Consider the following 23610-nt stretch of genomic DNA (forward strand, 5'->3'; position numbering starts at 1 on the left):
AGCAACCGATAGCAATTTTTAATACATTACATACATACATATACATATATATATATATATATATATATATATATATATATATATATATATATATTAGAGATAGAGAGAGATTATATATATAAAAATTGCATTTTCACTATATTTTTGAATAACCATTTATTTATTTATTTACTTATTATAATTTAAAAAAAGCTTTATGTCATTGACCTACACAATAAATATATTAAATCAAAATGATCATTTGCTCACCAGAGATGGGAATGTAATGTAATGTAATGCATAGTCGAATTGTATTGCATTTCCTACAGTAAAAAGGGGTTTGAATTATCATGTTCAAGATCACAACAATTCAATGTCCTCTAGATGTATAGATGTGTGGGCACTGGCAACCAAACAGCTGTCTCAGGAAGTGCTTTCACACACAGGGTCATCCATCTCACACAGGGTTAAAAGGTTTAAGCTGCTGTGAACCTGTAGAGAGCAGCATTTGATATAATCACATACTTCTATACCATCAGCTCGTCCTTACCGTAAAGGGGGTGGAGCGACTATAGTAAAGCTCGTGCATTTTCCTGTTGTGGCAGCCGAAACCTAATCGTTTTTTTACACATAGTCAAACAAATTACGTACTAACTGCTTCTAAGTGGATATATTTCGAATACAGGCTATTATTTTAACTAGTTCTTAGGGGTTTGGAAGGGTATCGCAACCCGCCGAAAGCCGATTCGCGACGAAGACCGCTCGTTAAGAAGCCTGCCGGGACTTCGGTGGACCATTTCGGGTTTTGGAAGCAGTTTGTCTTTCTTCATAAGGAAGTGGGGTGAGTAATTGTCCTGCGGTCAGCTGTCGTGTTGAGCTTCTCACTTCAGAGGTGTCCACTTATGGTGCGCGCCAAAGCGCAGAGCTATAAAACATCTGCGCCGTCATCGCGCTGCTGCGCATGTTTTGAAGCTCTGCACTTTGTGAGAGGCATAAGAGGACACCAAGTGAGGGCTACTTACCAAGTTCGGGTTAGCATACACAGCGAAAGACTAGTTAACTTAGTTCCCGTGCTTGTGGCTCGTGTAAAGAGTGTATAACCGGTATAAAATGTACTGTTAAATGCACCCGAGATGAGGCGAACGACTTGTTCACCACCTCTAGTGTCATGTAGAAACATTTACTAGGCTAAGTCATTCGTAAAGAGAGAATGTTCAGTTTCGGTTACAGTTAAGAGTTTTGAGTTTGTATCACCCTAAAGAGGTTTGTATATATATATATGTATATGATTTGATTGGTTTTATTAATTTACTTGTAGAAGGAGCAACAGCTGTGTGGGCAATTATACTGTCATTTTTCAGAAATATTTGACCCTGCAGCGATTGACCAATCAGAATCAAGTAGAGCAGTGTACTTGAGGTGCATGCTGAATGACTTGTCCTTGGTTTAACTAATTTTATTTGTATATGTAGGTGGGCTTTTTACCTTTTGACGGGTGTTTGTGGTTTATTCGTGGGTGTCCAGGAATAAGTCAGTCATTTCACCTTGACACAGGTTCATCATTTTTCAGTGCAGTTTTGTAAGTCTTACTTTTATAGGCCCCTTTGAAGGGCACTCAGTTTAATGTGCAAAGATACACATCTAAAGCAGTTATAAAGCTACAGATGATATCACAAAGTCAAATAAACTCTAAATTACAAATTACTAATAGAGTGTTTTTACAGCCCATCATCAGTTGGTCATATTGGCGGCTCAGAACGTAAACACTGCCTCTAAACCAATGAAACTCACATATTTTGCGGATTATTGCTGCTAAAATGGTCAGTTGTTGTCATGTTGGTTGGCAAGAATCTTAACAAAATTTGTGTTTGTTCTTATCGTTTCCAGTCAGGTAGGTGAAATACTAGGCTGATATCTTAATGAATACTGCTCATACCTATCTTTACCACCTATTATCTTTAGTTTGTCAAAATATTGCACCCTTTCCTACTTACTAAGTTCTTTTCTATTGATTTAGCAGCTTCCACATGGTATTTCCATGGTTTAGGCAGCATAAATTAGCAGAACAACGTATTCAGTAGTATATTAACCATGCAATTCATGTAGTTGTTTACATCCGAGTATCTCAGTATGGACACACATCCAGGTAACTGACCAAATCGTGATGTAAGTGCAAACCCTCTATTAGCAGGATATTGTTGCTAAGCCTCTACAGGCCGGTTGCAGTTATTACATAATCATCTGTTGATTAATCTAATTGTAATTCCAGTTATGCATTCATTCATTGCCATACAATAGAGGGAATTTTTTAATGTGAATTGAAGAAAAATTAAACATGAAATATTTTTATGTTTCTTTTTCCAACGGAGTAGTGCATTATGTGACCAAACCTGAACAAAACTCACTTATTGTGTAAAGATGTTCTGCAGCGTTTGGTGCCACACTCAAGTCCCGTTCACACTGAAGAGGTGTCCAGATGTTATTCACTTGCAATGAGAGTTGTTGAACTTTAGACACATGAGGCATCTGCTCCAACTTCAAGCCAAGTAGGCAGAGTATGAAAGCCTATTGGAAACCAACAATAAACCACCTGCGACCTCCAGTGATTTAATTGCTGTCTTTGTGAATGGGGCTTAACAGTGATCGTGATGCTTTGCTTTTGGTTTCTAGATGTTCGTACTGTGAACTAAATGATCAGAGAAGTCTGTAATTTTCACTGGAAGGTTCAGTTATGAGATTTTGATTAAACATCACATGGTCAAAACATTAAAAAAAGGAAACACACTCAAACCAAAAAATTATTCAGACATCAGATATATATTTTTTATATTTTTTTACTAGTGGGTGCAGGGCACTATAGTTAATTTATGTAAGTGAGGATAGCAAAATAAAGTAAACTGTGACATATTATACCCACAAAGTCGTCATACAATGGACTACCAGTAAAATTAATAAAAGATTTGGGACCAAAAATTTGTTTTGACACTTTGACCTGACTGTTTTGTTACATACCTTTCTATCAAAGTTTTCTATAATTATCAAGATGAATTAGTTCTGACACTGTTTAACTCTTGTTTGAGTTCTTGTCATGTTTTATTACCATTTTCTAAACTATCACAAATAAACTGTGATAATCTGAGAAATTTTGAAGGTGTCTGAATACATTTTGGTTTGACTGTATTTTACTATTGCATAATGTTAACAACAACAAATAATAGAAGTAATGCTAATTAGTATTATATTGCTATAGTATTCAGATGGGCCGGTTATAAAAAAAAAAAACATCAGTGTAAAGTGCAAAGTGGACCCAAAAGAGAAATTATTTGGAACATTTGTAAATATAATAATATTTAAAAATAATATTATTCATTCTACCCTGTGAAATACTTTAAAAAAAGTTTTAATTAGGCTATATTTTAATATGGTATTTTCCAGTGTCATGTAAATAAATGACGACTTCTTATGGTGTTATGTCAATCATACAGTGAACGTGACATAATTAAACCGTTAAACGAAACGATCTGTGACAATTTAATCGTCAGCCAAAGTTTCCTAATCGTGGCAGCCATAGCGGATGCAACACGGGATTGAATAAGAGCATACGAGCTGATCTTGGTCGTGAGGGGCTAAATAATTCAAAGCACGATGGGAACGCGCGTCCTTAAAGAACCTAGACAGTGGAGCATATGCGATAAATAGTCCGTCAGCTCCAGTCTTCCTCAGGTTTCTGCTTCAGACACTGAGGACACTATTTGCGAGTAGGGAAGCACTCTTGGGCCGATGTGACCCAACACGTCGTGTCCTGCATTTGGGGGTGAATCGCCAATGTGCGCTTATCAGAACCGAGCGGGGAAGTTAAATAGTTCAGTTGCATAACAAGCGCTGACGTCCCGATCTGCATTCATTATATGTTGACGTCAGACGGCCGTCGCGGGAGCGCGCAGCGGGTCATATGAGGGAACTGCCTCTGCCTGCTTCTCGCTCTTGTACTGTCTGAACAGAATGTACAGATGAGTTATTCGTCCATGTTCAGCGATTCTGTGGCGTGTTTTAAAACAGTCGTTGGCGCTTACGAGACAAAATGGTGCCCAGTTTGTGTGCTATTTACAGTGCTTTATTTTTAGCGTTCTTTATGGAGCGGATTTAGACTGGACGGATTTAGCTTCGTGAACGTTTATAGCTTATCAGTCATTTCTGTACGTGCCTGAAGCATGTAATTTAGAACCTGGATTACAACAACAGAAACATACAATGCCTGAACCTGTCAGGTATTGTAGTGGTCTGGAAAAAATAATCACAACAAATATACTGATATAAAGTCCAGTTATGCAGTTCAGTTATATAATAAGGTGCCATTTGTTAACGTAGTAACTAACATGAACAAACAATGAACAATGCATTTATTACAGTATTTATTAATCTTTGTTAATGTTAATAAAAATATAGTCTTTCATTGTTTGTTCATGTTAATTCACAGTGCATTAACTAATGTCAACAAACACAACTTGTGATTTTAATAATGCATTAGGGTAATTCGGTGTCAAATCAACCAGAGGTCCCCGGCTTAAATGTTTTATTTTGCTAATATTTTTTTCTGAAGAAAGATTGACATATATAGTGATGAAAGCCAAAATATTAAATGTCATTGATGAATATTTACTGAGTAATCCACTTATTTTGTAGAGGGAGTTTAAAATGGCAATTTTCACCTTAGATTTAAAGTCAAGGGAGTAAAAATGACTTTAGAAAGATGGCAGCATCATTATCTTATTTTTACACTGAGATTGGTAGTGCTATTAGTAAAATCTGCTGACTTTAGCAATCTTTTTTGCATTATGTGCCAATGGTGAGCATTCAAAAATGGGGAAACAGCACTTTTCAAGTTTTCTCCAAAGTTTGCATGCATGTAATTCAAGAAGTATTATAGATATTAAACTTCCATTTTAGATAGTGGGACTTGACAAACTTTTCTTTTTGGCATCTTTATTTTTAATGCCCCACGAGATTCGGTTCCAGAGATATTGAAATTTCAATATGGCTCCAGGAGTAAATTGTTAAAATGTACACTTTTTCAGTGGCCAAAACCCAAATGTGGTCAGTTTGAAAATAATACGATATTCTTTTCTTTTAAAGAGGAATATCCAAAGAAAAAATAATGTTGAAATTCATTTTATTTAAAGAACAGTGTCTGAAGAAGAAATAATGTTTAAGTTAGAGCTGTATCTTATTTCCCTCTATCAAAACAACTGCACAGAACATACCTGTCTGAGTGAAATGAACACGAACTAAGATTAATAAAGCAGCAGAAGTATTGTTCATTCTTAGTTCATGTTTACTAATGTTAACTGATGAACCTTATTGTAAAGTGCTACCCACAATTTCATATGGTTTCATGTGTTAGACTTCTTCTTTTGAAGAACCTTCTTTTAATTTAGAAGTCAGATTTTTGAATAGATTTGTCTGCATGTATTTTGCTTTATTTTATTATTAACATTTTAGTGACTGGATGGAATGACATATTTTTCTTTAAAAAAAACCTTTTTAGCAGTTCTAGTTCCACTGTCCTGAAGGCAATGGGTTTTTTGAATGGGTTTTTGGTTAAATGCCTGAAGTAAGGTCTGTGGTTACCACAAGCTCAAGTTATTTTCACAGTATATTCTGTAACATAAAATACATTAATACACCCATTTTTTTTGTTTAAATGTTTACTGAAAAAAAAAGGTTGCTTACAAGTGCTAAATGGGACTACAGAGGGCGTCAGGGACATAGATACATAGATGCCTCATTAGTGTCCGTTTCTGTGGGCATGTTTATGTAAGCCATCCACCATATTTGAATGATCAAAGCCGGTGCACTCTAGCAAGTTGACTGTGTGTCTGCATCCATACACTTTAAAACATGCTGTGTTCAAAACTAGCCAACTTGGGTTATTTGGCAACTGTTACATTCTTGTCTGTTCATTTGGTCTCCCCCTGTCATTTTGTTATAATTTGGTTTAACCCTTGTTATTGTTATTCCCTGCACCTGTCTTTGATTATTCCCGTCACCTGTGTTTAATGATTAGTTTGTCTTTAAGAGTCTGTCTTTGAGTTCAGTTCCCTGTCGGTCCTTGATGTTATGTTGATGTCGTGTGTGCCAAAGTTGTCTGAGTTCCTGCCTGTTCCTGCCTTGTACTTCTTGAAGATTTCTATTAAATTCCTATTTGTTTGTGTTTTGTCGATCGTCTCGTCTCGTCTACACGACACATTACAGTAGGACCGACCAAATACAGTTTACAGCTAGTTTTCCCTGCGTTTCTTTTCCGTTTTTTTTTTTTGTCTCAGTGTTTATTTTTTTTGTAATTTTTTCATCATGGATGACCCCAATGTCTTCATCATCCTCCTGAAGCAGGGGAACCGCTCTCTCGAGGACCACACCAGAGACTTTGTGTTCCTAGCCCCATCAACACACTACCCAGACAGCTGCTTGTGCACTTTCTTTCGTAATGGACTAAACAACACCATCAAGGCGCAGCTGTCCGGGGAGGGTCCTTGAGAGAGCCTCGCTGAATACATCGAGTGGGTGCTGGCGTCCTGTGGATCTTCCTGGACTGTCGGCTTCGTCGAGGAGGACGTCAGCCCCACTCATGACCCAGAGAGCAGCCAACCATCACCCCGACATGCAGAGCATGAACCCGAGCACACCGCGGATGAGGGACTAGAGCCGCGAGCAACAGAGCCAGAGTCCTCTCCGGCTGACCAGGGCTCGCCGCAGGGCTGCCAGTTAACATCGGTGGCATGGCTGGAGGATCCCTCAGCTCCGCCTCCAGCCTCACAGTAGGCATGGGATGATAACCGGTTTCAAGGTTTACCGCGGTTTGAAAAAGTCACGGTTTCAAAACCGGAAACAAAAAAAGTTATACCGTTCCTACGATATGCGCATTTTCTGTGTCAAAGTGAAAGCGCAGGACTCCCTACTAGGTTGTGTGTGTGCGTCCCTGCAGAGAAAACAATGCAGCCCCTCCCCCACCGGTTAGTGCTCAGGCGCGTGTCTGTGTTTGTGCACGTGATCCACAGTCAGTGAGATTCAGCAGTAATATAAGTTCAGGACGGCCAAAGGAGGTGAACCCCCACAACACAGAGTGGGGAATAGCAGACTATATGTACTAATTTTACGTTTCTGTGAACTTTAGCACAACAATTAAGTTAAAGTGAAATCACGTCTTTGCTTTTAAGCCTTCTGTCACGTTAAAGGTGCAGTGTGTAGGTTTTGTGGCATCTAGCGGCGAGATTGTGAATTGCAGCAGAGTACCGCTCACCCCTCCCTTTACAGAACTACGGAAGCCGATACAGGATTTAAATCTCACCTTTTTTTTTGACAGCAACGAATAGTGAGATTTCTTTTAAAATGTAATTTAAGGAATTATATTAACTTTATCATTCAATAAAACTATGTTATTGTGAATATTACTTGTTCATCATTGTGTCAGTGTTTTTTTCGCAAGCTGATTCTATGTTAATGAAAACATAATGGTTAATTAAGGTCTTTATGCACCCCTGAAAACATAGTTATTGCACCACTGTCTAGAGATCATCTTAAATATTACACGGGGCACCTTTAACACAAGTGACTGCAATTTAATTTAATTAAGAAGATTCAATTATTTATTTTAATTATTTTGCCTTCTGTTCCATGTTACAAAATGTTCTATATGTTTCCTAAAATAAAATATACTGTAATCCGTTTGGGGAAAAAAAGGTTGTTTTTTTTACCCAGACATTTAAATGTAACATTGTAGAGCAGTGATTACAATACAGTAATACCGTGAAACCGTGATATTTTTATCCAAGGTTATCATACCGTCAGAATCTTATACCGGCCCATGCCTACCTCACAGCCCAGATCTCCACCTCGGCCCTCCAACCCTGCGGTTCCAGCACGGCTCTGTACGCCCTCAGCTCCACCGTCCCCCATCGGCCCACCAGCTCCACCGGGCTCCATCGTCCCTCCGGCTCCGCCTTGGTCAGTCGTCGACCATCCGCCGCCTCGGGACTCCACTCCTCTGGCTTCGCCTCATCCCTCTGTCCCTCCGGCTCTGTCAGGCTCCTCCTTCCCTTCAGCGCCGCCTTTGTCCTCTGTCGCTCCGGCTCCACTGTGGACCTCCGGAACTCCACCTCCGCCTCGGTCATCAGAGCCTCAAGTTCCACCTTGGCCCTCCGGTTCCGCGGTGTCGCCCTGGTCCCTCGGCTCTCCATCTCCGCCTCGGGTTCCTTCACCAGCTGCTCCGCCTCTGTCGGACGGTCCCCTGGAGTCGGCGGTCCTTCCTCCACCATGGCTCCTCCCTCCGTTGGCTCCACCGTGGGCCGTCATCCTGGCTGCAATCTGGGTCCTGCTTAGTCTCTCCAGCTTCAGGTCCCTCCTGTTTCCTCCCTGGCTCCTCCCACCGTCGTTGCCCCCTTTGACTGTCTTTTTTGCCCCTTGGACTTTTGTTTTGGTCCCCCTCCTTCGATTGCGTCCTCCGCTGAAGCCCCCTCCCTCATTGACTCTGTTTTTCTGGTTTTCCGCCCCTCTTGTCTGTTTTGTTTTTCTACGGCGCGAGGACGCGCCTTTCCGGAGGGGGGCGTAATGTTACATTCTTGTCTGTTCATTTGGTCTCCCCCTGTCATTTTGTTATAATTTGGTTTAACCCTCGTTATTGTTATTCCCTGCATCTGTCTTTGATTATTCCCATCACCTGTGTTTAATGATTAGTTTGTCTTTAAGAGTCTGTCTTTGAGTTCAGTTCCCTGTCGGTCCTTGATGTTATGTTGATGTTGTGTGTGCCAAAGTTGTCTGAGTTCCTGCCTGTTCCTGCCTTGTACTTCTTGAAGATTTCTATTAAATTCCTATTTCTGTTTGTATTTTGTCGATCATCTCGTCTACACGACACATTACAGCAACCCAGAGCTGGGTAAATATTTGACAGAACACCTGCTGGGTTATTTTGGGTTAAATGTTTTTACCCGACATGCTGTGTTGTTTTATTTAAATCAACTATTGTTTAAAAAAAGTATTATATTGCTGTCATAAAATTGGGCTCACACACAGAATTATAGAGCAACAGCAATATTCAAAAGATAAACATTATTATTCTGCAGGAACACCCATGGTCGGTGGCACCCGAGAACTGCTGTAGATCCTGTAGAAGATGCAAAAAGCCCACGATCTGACTGTAACTCAGCAGCTGGGTTGTTTTATCTGAGACAGGCTCAACATTATGCTAAACTACCTCAATAACCTGATATTAAAAAGTTAGCATCATTTTAAAACTTGCAATATTGAGTTAATAGATATAAAAAAACAAAAGAACATATTCTCATCTGTGAAAGGTTTTCCCATTTCTTCAGTGGTTTTTACAACCAGATGGTGTGCAATGTGGCATCTTGGAAGACTCATTGACTCATTTCTGTGACAACACACTGGCCATTTCAAGATGGCGGACGCATTGACGTTGAATGTGTCATCTCTACATATTTATGGTTGGGGGCATTAAATGTCATCTCGCGACGGGTAAACTCATCTACTTGCTCTTACAAACTAGATATTGAATGAGTTGTCGGTAGCTTGATGGAGGTGATGTTGATGTCGTGATCAAGCCTACATTTAGCTTTTTACTTACAGCAATTACATTTCAGTTTCAAAGATCTTAAACGTTGTGTTCATTTGTGAAGATGAATGATGAATAAAATGTATCTTGATGAACAAAATGTGTAAAAATCATAAGCTTTTTTTGGTTGCAGAACCCTTTATCTGCAATAATTCAAAATGCCAATGGAAAAATCCTGTTGGGTTTTTTGTCAAACCTACATTTTCAAGTCATCAGAACTTTATTCATTGGACTCCATATTCATGCTGACAAGTTTGACTGTAACTAAAAAGTTGCTGTTAAATATTGGTGATTAAAAAAAGTTTTATACCGTCTTCTGTTAATAGAGATATATTGTCTTGACAATTTCACTTCAGTTTGTGATGATGCCATAGAATAACCATTTTTGGTCCCCTAAAGAACCTTTTAGTGAACAGTTCTTAAAAGAACCATTTTGAAGAACATTTTAAAAATCTAAATAACCTTTTTGAACTGTAAAGAACCTTTACTGCATTTGGATGTTCAAGGTTCTTCATGGAACCATCGATGCCAATAAGGAGCCTTCAATTTAAAGAGTGCATCTTATTGTACCTATTGCAATTTCACATTTAATTTAAATGTATTGCAAATATTGTTGACATTCTCTCTTCAGTAGATCAGTGCTTCCCAACTTTCTCATGGGATCTTTTTTACAGGTCATATGCTTCATAACCCCCCAAAAAACAAAAAAACATGCACTTCATTTTGTGCACATATTTTATTGAATCACAAATTGTGAACAGGCAGGTATTTATAGTTTGGCACATTTTGATTTCTGCTCACTGAAAATCCTTTGTTTTGATCAAAACCAGTGTGCTGAATGCTGAGGCTTTTGTCTTTGAAAAGTACAGAACTGCATTCATGTTGCTGTTTAGTCCTTTTAATCTATTGTTCTTTTCTTTTTAGTTAGCATGTCACGCTGTTAGCTAGAAAATAAGCTTCTGCAATTATACCATGGATTAGTTGATATCTGTGAGTGAAGCTGTAATTGGTTCCTATGTGATAGACACATTTTCTCCTGGATTCTTTATACTGTAGGATCCATCGCAGTAAATTATGTAACATGCAAATCCATGGATATTTTTGTATTGAATAAGACCCTTTGATCACCGCTAAGCAATTTTTGGTTGACCAAACAACAGGACACCGTTGTTGCTGCTAATTAGATTTTTTAATTGAAATCGGTGACAGATGGATATGGTCCCACGGACATTAATTGCCACTGAGTGTCTCCTCCTAAACCACAGAGGTCTGACCTTGAGACAAGAGTTAATGAACAGCTATCATCAACTATTATCACAGCAAGTCTTAATGATTATATTAACATACTTGTGGTCACTACAAATGAGGTTCTGTTGTAGTGTAGACAGATTTTTACATATGTGGTGCATGTTATTATTATATGATTTAATGATTAAATTCACCCTTGATCTTTTAAGATAAGAATTTATTGTTATATGAAAACATACAGTGCACTGTTTTAAAGTTTGTGGTCGGTAAGATTTTTTAATTGTTTGCGAAAGTCCCAAAACTGCTTTGATTGGATCAGAAATACAGTAAAACAGTTATGTTGTAAAATATTATTAACAATGAAATAACTGTTTTCTATGGAAGCCTGTTTCCGCCATTGAATAAAAAGGTTATTGTAAATTTTTATCTCACAATTCTGACTTTTTTTTCCTCAGAATTACATGATATATAAACCAATAATCGCAAGAAATAAAGTCAGAATTGCGAGGTATAAACTCACATTTCTGAGTTTTTCTCAGAATTACTTGATAAAAATGTGCAATTGCAAGTTCTAAAGTCAGAATTTCAAGATATAAACTTGCAATTCTGACTTTTTTTTCAGAATTGTGAGATAATCTCTCAGTATCGAGTCCAATTTTGAGGGAGAAAAAAAAAGACTGACATGTTCTCCGTATTGCGAGTTTATATCTTGTTATATCTCACGATTTGGAACTAGCAATTGCATGTTATAAAGTTATATTTGCGAGTTATATCTATATGAACAATATAAACTCGCAATTCTGAGAAAAATGGCCACAATTTCGAGATAAACTGAAAAATTGTCAAAATTGTGGGTTTGTATCTCACAATTGTGACTCTTTTTTCTCTGACTTTATAACTTGCTATTTTTGAGTTTACATCTCCCAATTTTGACTTTACAACTCACAGTTGGGAGTTTATATTATGCAGTTCTGACCTATTAAAGTTGCTAATGTATTACAATTCTGATTGGGAGTTTGCATTGAAAATTATTATTATTATTATTTTTTTTTTTTTTCAGTGGTGGAAGCAGGCTTCCATAGTTTTCTATTTGAATATATTTAAAAATTAGTTTTGTGATGGCAAAGCTGAATTTTTTTTAGCAGCCATTACTGCAGTCTTCCAGTTTTGAAAACAGTTGCTGCTTAATATTTTTGTAGGAACTGTGATTTAATGCATTCTTACTGAATAAATATGGTTTTGCTAAAGTAGTATACAGTACCGTAATTCAAAATGTTCCCAAAAAGTTCATCCCAAATAACATTAGGCCAATTTTAAGTCAACATTAAGTCAATTTTGATCTATTTAACAAATAAAGTGTTTTTATGTAGAAATAAATGTACTTTATTTTTTACACTGTGATTTTATCTTCACATTTTATAACACTGGAACAAAGGAACCCGAGTACAATAAGCAGCCCTACACTTTAACAACTTCAAGGTCAAAAATGCATGCAAATAAGACATGATAGCATTCTATAGAAAGTTTATGTAAGCATGATGGTGGAGATAAGTGCACCATAAACTCATCAGTCAAAGCTTACTAATCAATCAGTCATGAAATGTTATAATGCTATTAGACATCAAAGATGTGATGCCGCTGTGTTTTATTGGAAATTATTACTAATAGTAGTAAAGTACAAAGAGGCAACAGAACCCTGATAGACCATATTCAGCACAAAATCACAAATCTAAAATTATATATACATTTAAACATGAATAAATATGTTCCAGAATGATTTCCTATATTTCTCAGACATTAAATAATGAAGAAGATTTTTAAGATTTTACTCTATTGCTGAGAATTGCTAAAGTATTGGGATTATTCAGTTCACTCTGTTAAAAGGTTTCAGATTAATTTCACAGCCTTCTTTTAATGTAAGTTTTATGTAACTGCTCTTGGAAATCTGTTTTATTCAGTCTCATCTTGTAGTGCCCACTTGTTGGCAGTTGGTATCAGTGTTAGGAAAACAGAAGCCAGTTTGATTGTGTCACTGGAGGAAGGAAGTGGTTGCAGAGAGAATTTTGAGTTCTGCAAAATAATTCAAATAGCACAAAACAACAGAAGTTGTGTCATTTTGTGCCTCTTTGTTTCTTGTACATTGTATTTTACATTGATCCTCATTAGTTGTTTCCCCTCATGCCTGCACATTAATCATTTTACTAATATATGCCATGTGCAAAACTGCAAATGTATTTTTGCGCATTTGCAGCTACATAATGTATGTATTGTTTTGCGGTTGGATTATTTAAATATGTTTGGACTTGTGGGCATAATGAGCCAATATCGAAGTAACTTCTCAGTTACCCCTGAGGACTGCACAAATAAGCAACCAATAAAAAGCACGAACAACAAAGAGGGGAGCACATTAAAGTGCTATATTCTCAGGCCTACAATATGAAATCCAATATGAAACACTGATGATTAAAAATGACCTCAAATATGGGCTGTGGGTAGTGATGCACAGTATTACTTCTTGGCATTTTTGGTTATTAAATATTGGATGTTTGTGCTAGTTTGTTTTAAAAGATCTATAGATCATCATTTGATAGTAATTTAAAGGGGTAATGATATTTTATGGCAGAGTTTTCAGCCTACTATCTCTTTAAGAGTGTATGTCACTATAGCAGAGCCTTGTTTATCTTGGTACATCTCTAGTGCTGTAAGTGTAAAGTCTTGTTCTATTGTATTTCATATTAAACCGCCGGAGGGATAAAGGAATGGGAAATCCAGACAGGATGTACTAGTTTGGCAGCTTGCCAAGTAACAGTTTAGTGATGTAAAGTATTTTGGCATGAGTGGTTCCTAAACATTTTCCAGATGGAAGAAGTGTGAACAGACTATGTGATGGATAATAGCAACCAAACTGGGTCATTTGGACACCCTTTTCAGAGTTTGAAGTTGCTGAAATTGCAAATACTAGGTTACCTCTTAGTGAGAATGTGTGTAAGTTACACTGCCATTCAAAACTCTGGGGTCAGTAAGTTAAGTAAGGGTCAGTAAGGGCACAATAAATTGATCCGGTGACAGTGAAGGCATTTATAATTTTACAGAAGATTCATGTTTCAAAAAATGTTGTTCTTTTGAACTTAAAGAATCCGGAAAAATGTATCACAGTTTATATTAAATATTCATATTAAGCACCACAACTGTTTTCAGTATCGATAATGGATAATTGATAATAATTGAGCAGCACATCATTTCTGAAGCGTCACATGACTCTGAAGACTGAAGCTGAAAAATCAGCTTTGCATCACAGGAATAAAATACTAGGGCTGGATAAAAAAAATATAATTATTGATTTCTCAATTTTTAATGCTTATCACTTCCTAAATCCCAAGAATCAATTAGTCTATTAAATCACAATAAGCTTTGTGCTTTATTACTTTTGATGTGAAGCCAAGATTCAGAGTTCAAATTCTGACAATTTTATTACAGCATTCCAACAATAAATGTTGTTTTCCCACTGTTTAGTGTGGAGTGACAGATAAGCGCCTGAACGTGAACAGATCATTTCCTCTAATACCAGTTACAGCACAAAATAAATGTGAATAAACATCTAAAGGTATGTCAAAAGAAAGAGTACAACTTACCAAAGTCTGTATACTGTCTCATGTGATCACTCAATCAGTGTTTTAACCACGAAAAGATTTCAATATAACAGCTTCTAAACAATATGTCATGTAACATCACATTTACCTTAGAAAAAAACATTCGCTGGTGACCATAAACTATAGAAAAATTAACTCTACAGAGGAGCGTTTTGCTAAAAATGTGCACCATACAACATATTAATTGTAATTTCTACTGTTCTTCAATGTTTACTTTATCTTTAAATAAATCTGTGAAGTTTTTATGACACCCACCATTTAAATGTTTATATTTAAAAAAAGAAATTGGAGTAAAAATATAATTTTGTAATTATAACTTCATTATTATAAAAACTTAATTTTGTGTATTTTAAGTGTTTGTATACAAGTCAGTTAATTTTAACCTTCAGTATTATAGTACTTTAGTACCAACTGTCTCTCGTGTATATTTTACAACATTAGTTGAGAGATCTTCTTTTCCTTGAGAAAATTTGGCATGTACTGTGCCTGATATATATCCCAAAAAATCTATATCAAATCAGAAATTTAATCGATTTGCAAGCTTGTGGATCAGAATTGAATCAAATTGTGGAGTTTGTGTCAAAACCCAGCCCTATAAATTACATATCTAAATATTTTAAAGGGGTAATTGGATGCAAAACTCACTTTTACATGTTTGAACATTAATGTGTGTTGGCAGTTTGTGTACACAAACACTATACAATGAAAAAAATCCACTTAGTGGTATTCTTTTAATCTTTAAAAGTAATGTCCTCCTTTTAAAATCAGGTCATTCTTAGCTTCTTGTCGGTGTGACGACACACCAACAGAGGCCGCTCCCACCTTAGTTAATTGACATGAGCGCCTTACCCTAGACCCGCCCTCACCGAGCTGAAACAGGTGTTGTTGGATGTAATAATGAACATAGCAGTCGTCATTTACTTCCGACGTCTAAGCCGCTGAAGATGAGGATTAGTTTTACTTTCGTTTTTGAAAGGAAAGCCGATCCTGGTCTACATATGCGTCTATGTTTGTGTGAATCATTCGTGATGCAGCTTCACCCACAGTAGAAGTGAGTATAAGGGGTTTTTTACACTACCATTGAGAAATTTTCAACAAAAGTATGTTAAAGACTTCTCATTATCAACGAATCATATCAACTTTTGGAAAATGAGCATCCGATGACCCCTTTAACATAGGAAACAGTTATTTTATATTATAGTATTTCACTATATTAGTTTTTACTGTATTTTTGATCAAAATTAATGCAGCCTTGGTGAACAAAAATGACTTTTTTCAAAAAGATAGAAATGGTATTGAACGGTAGTGTAAAACTAGACTATAACAGGTTCACCTTTCCCCCATATCACATAATAAACATGTACAATAAAATCAAAAGTATGTATTACTGATCTATCAAGCCATGTGTTATTAGTGTGACTAATGTCAAACATTCACTGTTGACAGATTGTATGACATGCATTCATGATACATCGGTCATTTGCTTTGAGTCACATCTGAGGGCTCAAATCACTGTTCTCAATTATTTTATCCCCCTTGGCTAAAACAAGATCTCAGATGGCATGATTAGAACAAATGCCTGATGTAGAGAGAAAATATCATATTTCTTGACTGCATTGCACACAGATGGTGTCAGAATATCAGTATCATACAGTTCTGTAAGCCTGCCAACAGCCGACCTAATTTTGCTTGTTTACTTCGTATTTTCTTGCGCAGTGTACATTCAGTTTATTTCACAATTGCTTGTGCGGTCTACGTTCAGTCGACAAAAATGCACAAACCCTCCTTTTCCCGGAATGCTTCGGTATATTAAATGCACATTAAATGAACGTGCGGTACTGTGTGCCATGAGCGTATGAAGTGTCAGTGACTATATAGAGTAGCGGTTTATGTAAAGAGCAGCACAGGTGCAGTGGAAATGTCCCCAGGGTCAGACTGTGACCCCTGCATCTCCCCAAAAAGCCATTTCACATTTCAGCGACAGCACTGTAACCAGAAGATTGAAGCGGATCGCGTTTCACTGGCCTCCCTCTGCCCCCTCATTCACCTCTTGCAGATTGTTGATCCTGTGTGAGTCTTTGCGAGTCTGCATGTATATGTGAAAGAGGAAGACAGCGTGTGTATATATATTCCAGCGGTGTGATTTATGTGTTTGTCAGGTTTGTCATGCCCTCACCCTCCTGTTTTCCCTCACAACTATGTGTTTGTCTTTCTGCTATAGTGTGACATGTGTCTGTTAAGTTGGTAACATAACTATGTGCTGCGACACATACAATGGTGCCACACCTCGAGCTCCATGGAGACAAAGTATAGGCTGAAAGTGATTTGGGCAAACACAGACACATATAGAAATGCACTGAGTACTTATTCATTATGAGTAATACAGCTCCTGTAGTTAACAGCCATTTGACCTCTACTGTATGTAGACTAATCGCTGTAATGTAACAGTGCCACTTTCAGTAGTTTTTGCTGACTTTGGGTTAGTTTAAAAATGCTCGTTTTTGCCTTTCCTTCGCACTGAAACTGCGTTTTTGTGAAAACTGAGCTTTTTACTTTTTTTTTTTTTTTTTTACACACTTGAATACGTTCAATTTTGAGAGCGAGAAGACATTTCTGAAGCAAATGTTTGATTATTACCCCAGGTTGTTCAGCTGCAGAGCTGAGTACACAATATACAGTTGAGGTCAAAAGTTTCAGAATCTGCAAAATTCTGAAATTATTTGACCAAAATAAAAGGGGTCATACAAAATGCATGTTATTGTTTATTTAGTACTGACCTGAATAAGATATTTCACATAAAAGATGTTTACATATAGTCCACAAGAGAAAATAATAAAAATGACCCCATTCAAAAGTTTACATCCCTTTGATTCATTATGTCTTTACCTGAATGATCCACAGCTGTGTTTTTTTGTTTAGTTTAGTTTTGGTGTTTAGCTCAAACGCTCACTGATGCTCTAGAACAGTGGTTCCCAACCACGTTCCTGGAGGTCTCCCAACACTGCACATTTTTCATCTCTCTTTTGTCTGACACACTCATTTCAGGACTTGGAATCTCTACTAATGAGCTGATGATCTGAATCAGGTGTGTTTGATTAAGGAGACATGGAAAACATGAAGTGTTGGGGGGCCTCCAGGAACGTGGTTGGGAACCACTGCTCTAGAAGGAAAAAAACATGCATTTATGCCGCGTTCCAGGCAACCCGTTATTCGTGTTTTTCCAAACTTCTACCTGTGAAAGTGCACTGGAACGGCAGTCAAGCCCGTGACTTCCCACCCGTGAACTCGTACTAGATCGATGTACTCCCAGTTCCGAGCTCTGACGTCACATAGCCTGCGAAACAACAATGACAGCCCTTACAGGTGCGGTGTTTATGCAAGTGGTACACAGTGGAAAAATAGACTTTAGGACAATATAACGTTGCAATCAAATTAATAATAATATAATAATAATAAATGCACTCAGGCAGTTTGGTGTGACTTACCTGGAATGCTACAAAGTCGTGAGTCGTGGTTTTAAGCCGTGATTTACGGGCTCAAAAACCTGCCTGGAACGCAGCATAAGAGCCAGGGATGAAAACTTTTTAAATTTGAAGATCAGGGTAAATGTAACTTATTTTGTCTTCTGGGAAATGTAACTATCTTCTGTAGCCTTTGAAGGGCAGTACTTAATGGAAAAAGTTGATATTTAGGCAAAATAAGAAAAGTTTACAAAGCACTATTCTGTTCAAAGGTTTTCACCCCCAACTCTTAATGCAATTGTTTTTTCCTTCTGAAGCATCAGTAACCATTTGAACCTTCTGTAATAGTTGCATATGAGTCCCTCAGTTGTCCTCAGTGTAAAAAGATGCATCTCAAAATCATACAGTCATTGTTGAAAAGGGTTCAAATACACAAAAATGCTGGAAAACCAAAGAATTTGTGGGATCTGAATGATTTTTCTGAAGAACAGCAGGCAGTTTAACTGTTCAGGACAAACAAGGGACTCATGAACAACTGTCACTATCAAAAAACACTGCTGTGGATCATTCAGGTAACAACACAGAATCAAGAATCAAGAGTGTGTAAACTTTTGAATGGGGTCATTTTTGTAAATTCAACTATTATTTTCTCTGGTGGACTATATGTAAACATATTTTATGTGCAATATCCTAGGTCAGTACTAAATAAACAATAACATGCAATTTGTATGATCCCTATTAATTTGGTAAAATAATTTACATTTTGCAGATTCTGAAAAGGGGGTGTAAACGTTTGACCTCAGCTGTAATATGACATTAAAACTACTTGTCTGAAAAAGTATCTTGTCACAGAAAAAAGCTAAAATACTTTAAAAACAGGACCAACAGGGGCTATAAACAGACTGAAAACTCAGCTGGATGTTTACTGCAATTCCTAAAGAGAAGTGAACTCAGTGTCACCCTGTGTGTACGTGTTTGCTTGTGTACATCAAGGTCCCTACAGAGAACTGATATCTCCCTATAGATCCATTTACACTGGATTGTGCATTGATCTGTATTGACTTTAACCTTGTTTGCTATACTGTGTCTCTAGAGTGAGAACTGTGTGTGTATTGTACAAAACAGCACTAGACTTTCACTAATTAGCAGAAATACGAGTTGTGTTTTAACCAGGGAATGTGTGAATATGCTTTCACATTCTGAGTCAAGATAAATACATTTCTATCATGACAACTCCTTGAAGATTTTAGCATGGTAATGGATATGATAATGCTAATGTATTTGGTCTTGGCTGAATTGATGCTGTTGTTATTGCTGAATTTGAAGGTCAAGGTAAATGTAACTTATTTTGTCTTCTGAGAAACATGTAATTATCTTCTAAAGGGCAGTACTAATTAATGAAAAAATATTATATTTAGGCAAAAAAAGAAAAATCACATCTCCATTCTGTACAAAAGTTTTCACCCTCGGCTCTTAATGCATCAGTGAGCGTTTAAACCTACCGTAATTGTTTCATATGAGTCCTTCAATTGTCCCAAGATGGATCTCAAAATAAATACGGCCATTGTTGGAAAGGGTTTAAATATGCAAAAATACTGGAAAACCAAATAATTTTTGGGACCTGAAGGATTTTACTGAAGAAAAGCAGGCAGTTTACCTGTTCAGGACTCATGAAAAGTGTTGAAAACAGTGCGGCTTGATTTATTTTAACATTTTTGAAACTGTGAACTGTAAAACATTTCTAACATTATAAATGACTTTACTATCACTTTTGTTCAGTTTAATGTATCCTTGCTGAAATCAGGTAGAAATTGCTAACATTAACTAACATTTTTTTGAATAATTATGCAAATAGTAATGTATAATTGTCAGGGATTCCAAACTGCAATATTTCATATTCTGGAATGTGTTGGAAAATACAGCATGATATAATTACATTTGATGTTTTATTGGAGTACAATGTCTTTCTCTTTAGGGCTGACAACATGTATACATTAGTATGTGAACTTTCACCGTCATTATCTCTACTTTCAAATAAATGACAAAAAACGTCATGGCACTTTTGAACTTAAGAGGGAATGAATACTGTAAATGCCAAACTGATAAAGCTCTGACATATCTAGCTATTCATTCACTTAGAGTAATGATTTATGGTGCCTATTGTAAAGATGAAATGAGTAGTGTTCAGCTGGTCAAAAACATGTTTAGGGTATTATTTTGTAATTAATAAAACTTATTTTAATGTCTTAGTGTAAAATGAGGGATGAAGAAAAATCTCTCCCTTAAATACTGCTGTTTGTCACTATATTTTTAATTATTTTTAGTTGTATTTAATATAAATTGATGTGCCCAAGTTTACTGCCATGACCATAATAAGAATTCATTCATTTAAAAAGCCTCATTGTTTTCCCCCCGGAAAATACTGCTGTGATTAAATGATGAATCATATCATTGAGTATATTTTTGAATATATTGCTTTTCTTGTGTCTCAGTGGGGTTTGTAGGAGCTCTGCAGTATTTAGAACATGTTGGCTGTGAATCCGATGTTTACTGTTTACTGTTTACTGTTGTTTTTTTGGCCTGATCACATGCTCACAGTACCTCTCAGAAGCTCTTGGGATATTGCCAGAGGACCTAAATCCAACTCCTCCCCGTCTATATGTTTACCAAGAATGTATAAGCATGAAACTCTAGGTAGATTATGTTTGTATGTTTCCCCCTCCATGCTCTCCATTTCTTCCTCAGAACCTAGAGTCTTGCTAAGCCCCAGCTAACCCCTAAATCTAATGCTTAGCCTGCTGGTGCCATGGACCTTATGGACCTAATGTCTGTGTTTTGTAGACTCAGAGGGGATCAGGGGTTGTTGTAAGTGCAGATTCAAACATTGGATTTGTGTTACATTACCGCCACCAATCTGATGTGTCCTTTGCATCATTAGCAAACAGAAACTCAATGGCAGATTTACTTTAGGGATAGTGGGCACTGCAGATCAAGGTGAGGTAAGGATGTGCCTTTACATTGTGAAAACATGTGAGAGGCTTTTACAATGTTTATTCGAACTTAACGTGATCTGACTCAGACACTTAAAGCAGGTCTTTGCATTTTCTTACACAACCCTGCAACCTGTAACTTTGTTATTTCTTCTTTCTTGTTCCATCAGTAAACCAAGAATTTTCAAACTAAGGGCCTAATATATTGTAAATGATGTAAAGACATCTCAGAAAATAAAATATTGTTACGGTGCCACATTGTGCAACCTTTAATTTTAATTTTTAGTCGGAGGGCAACAAGAGAAGCGATGCAAGTCTTCACTGCTTTTCTTAGCGATAAGAAGAGGAGAAAAGAATAGAAAGATGCCTGTGGACGAATAAAACTTCCTAAAGACCAGCGTCTTTGTTCTCTCCACTTTAGCCCTGATGTCCTAGAGGCTTTTAGTTGAACACAGCTACTGAAAGAGCTTACAAACGGCAGAGACAAGAAACGCTAGATGCCATCCTGGCAGGATGTAATCATGCCGACTCTTGTCATGACGCCGCAGACACTGAAGGAGTTTCTCAGCATGGATTTCACTTGATGTTTCGATATGTAAGCCCTTTCAGTAGCTGTAGTCATCATATCAGTATTTTATTTTCCGAGTTGTGTTGTGGTAAAAATTGCAAGAGGTAGTGCCGTCCCCCAAAGTCCAAAATATGTATAAAACGATGTGGATTTTTTTAAATAACGTAAATCTTTCATGGGTTTTCTACTACATATTTCAGTATTAGATTAGTATCATTTATGTTATATTAAGCCATACAAGTCTTAATACCCATGGTTCCCTAATTAAAACAAATCTTACTGACCTCAGACTTTTGCACAGTAGTGTTTTGTTCTCAAGTTCTTTATACAGTTATAAAAATTGACCATAGTATCATTGTTGTTTTTTGTGGATATGACATTTCTCATTAGGAATTCAAATTGAGCAATAGCTTATGATTCATATCCAGCTTAGTTCCATGACCTAATGCTATACAAGATGCTGTTGTCAAACACTCAAAAGGTCATACGGGCTTGGAGCGACATGAGGGTCAGCTGATGAGTCCATTATAATTGGATTTAGATATTTGAATTGGCACCTCACCGATGCACCTCACCTTAAAACTCTTCAGACTTTGTCGCAGCTATGTATCGGCCACAAACATTGTGCAGATTATTTGACATCAATTATACTTTCTCAGTCCATGATGTCCACGTTGTTTTCACTATGCAATTAAAAGAGCAGCCTTAAAGGATTACTCCAGTTCCAAAATACAAATTTCCTGATTCACTCACCCTCATGTCATCCAATATGTTCATGTCTTTCTTTCTTCAGTCGCAAAGAAATTAAGTTTTTTAAAGAAAACATTTCAGGATTTTTCTCCATATAGTGGACTTCCATGGATTGAAGGTTAAAAATGCAGTTTCAGTGCAGCAACACAATCCCAGCCAAGAAATAAGGGTCTTATCTAGCGAAACAAAATTGTAATACTTTTTAACCAAATGCTCATCCTGTCTAGCTCTGTGATGCGCATGCGTACTCTGTGCACTCTGGTTCAATACAGTTAGGGTATGTCGAAAAACCTCCTATCTCATTTTCTCGACCAACTTCAAAACCGCCCTACATCGCTGCAGAAGTACAGACCCAGTGTTTACACAGTAAACGTGCAAAGAAGATTATTCTCTCTTTATATATAAAAGAAGGTAAAACAGCGATGTTGGAGGAGAAAATGAGTTTTTCAACATGCCTTAACTGTCTTGAACTGGAGTGCACACAATACGCATACGCATCACAGAGCTAGACAAGACGAGCCTTTGTGGTTAAAAAGTGTATAAATATTAATGATGCATTGAAACTGCATTTTTAACCTTAAATCCATTGAGCACAATTGAAGTCCACTATGTGGAGAAAAATCCTGGAATGGTTTCCTCAAAAAACTTAATTTCTTTGCGACTGAAGAAAGAAAGACATGAATATCTTAGATGACATGGGGGTGAGAAAATTATCAGGAATTTTTATTCTGGAAGTGAAGTAATCCTTTAAAGGAGACATTGAAACCCATTTTCCACAAGTTGGTATGATTCTTTAGGGCCTTCATGAAATGTCTGCAACATACTTTGGTTAAAAATTCCCTAGAGGTTGTGTAAAACAACACCTTTTTACCTTGTCAAAAACGGCTCTATTCACAGCGACCCGTTTCGGTGCTTGTTTTTTTTTTTTAATGATAATGATCACTCCAACCCTCAAATACATTTTTCGGAGTATTCGGTGGCACGTTACCATCAAAAACTAAAATAATCCTCTGCGTCCTCAGTGGCTCTGATGCTGGAAGAAAATGAAGACTCTTTTACATTCAAATACAAAACACCTGCATTTCTTTTTCTTTTTTTTTAGTTTTACAGCTGCTTGAGTGCTGAGAAAATGGCAGACAGCGTACAACTGAGGGCAGAAATATGCTAATACGGGACAGTCTGTCAGCGCAGCGGTCGTGAGTGGGCTTGAGCAGTATGAATCATATTGCTCAAAAAAACAAAACGGCTTGATAATTGAGACTGTTTAGGTTCTTTGGGATTTAAAAAAAAAAGAAGTTAATGGATTTTTATCATTGGAGGGTAGTTGTGTCCACACACT

General features: G+C 37.0%; 1 protein-coding gene across 1 annotated transcript in view; it reads left to right on the forward strand.

The window, feature by feature from the left end:
• Window positions 1-277: 277 nt before the first annotated feature.
• thraa (thyroid hormone receptor alpha a) overlaps window positions 278-23610 on the forward strand; it is a 67486-nt gene continuing 44153 nt past the window's right edge. Inside the window, exon 1 of the mRNA XM_073839621.1 lies at window positions 278-820. The gene's annotated coding sequence lies outside the window, so the exon portion shown is untranslated. The remainder of the gene's footprint in view (window positions 821-23610) is intronic.

This window comes from Garra rufa, chromosome 1 (genome assembly GCF_049309525.1).
Source record: "Garra rufa chromosome 1, GarRuf1.0, whole genome shotgun sequence".
NCBI lineage: Eukaryota > Metazoa > Chordata > Actinopteri > Cypriniformes > Cyprinidae > Garra > Garra rufa.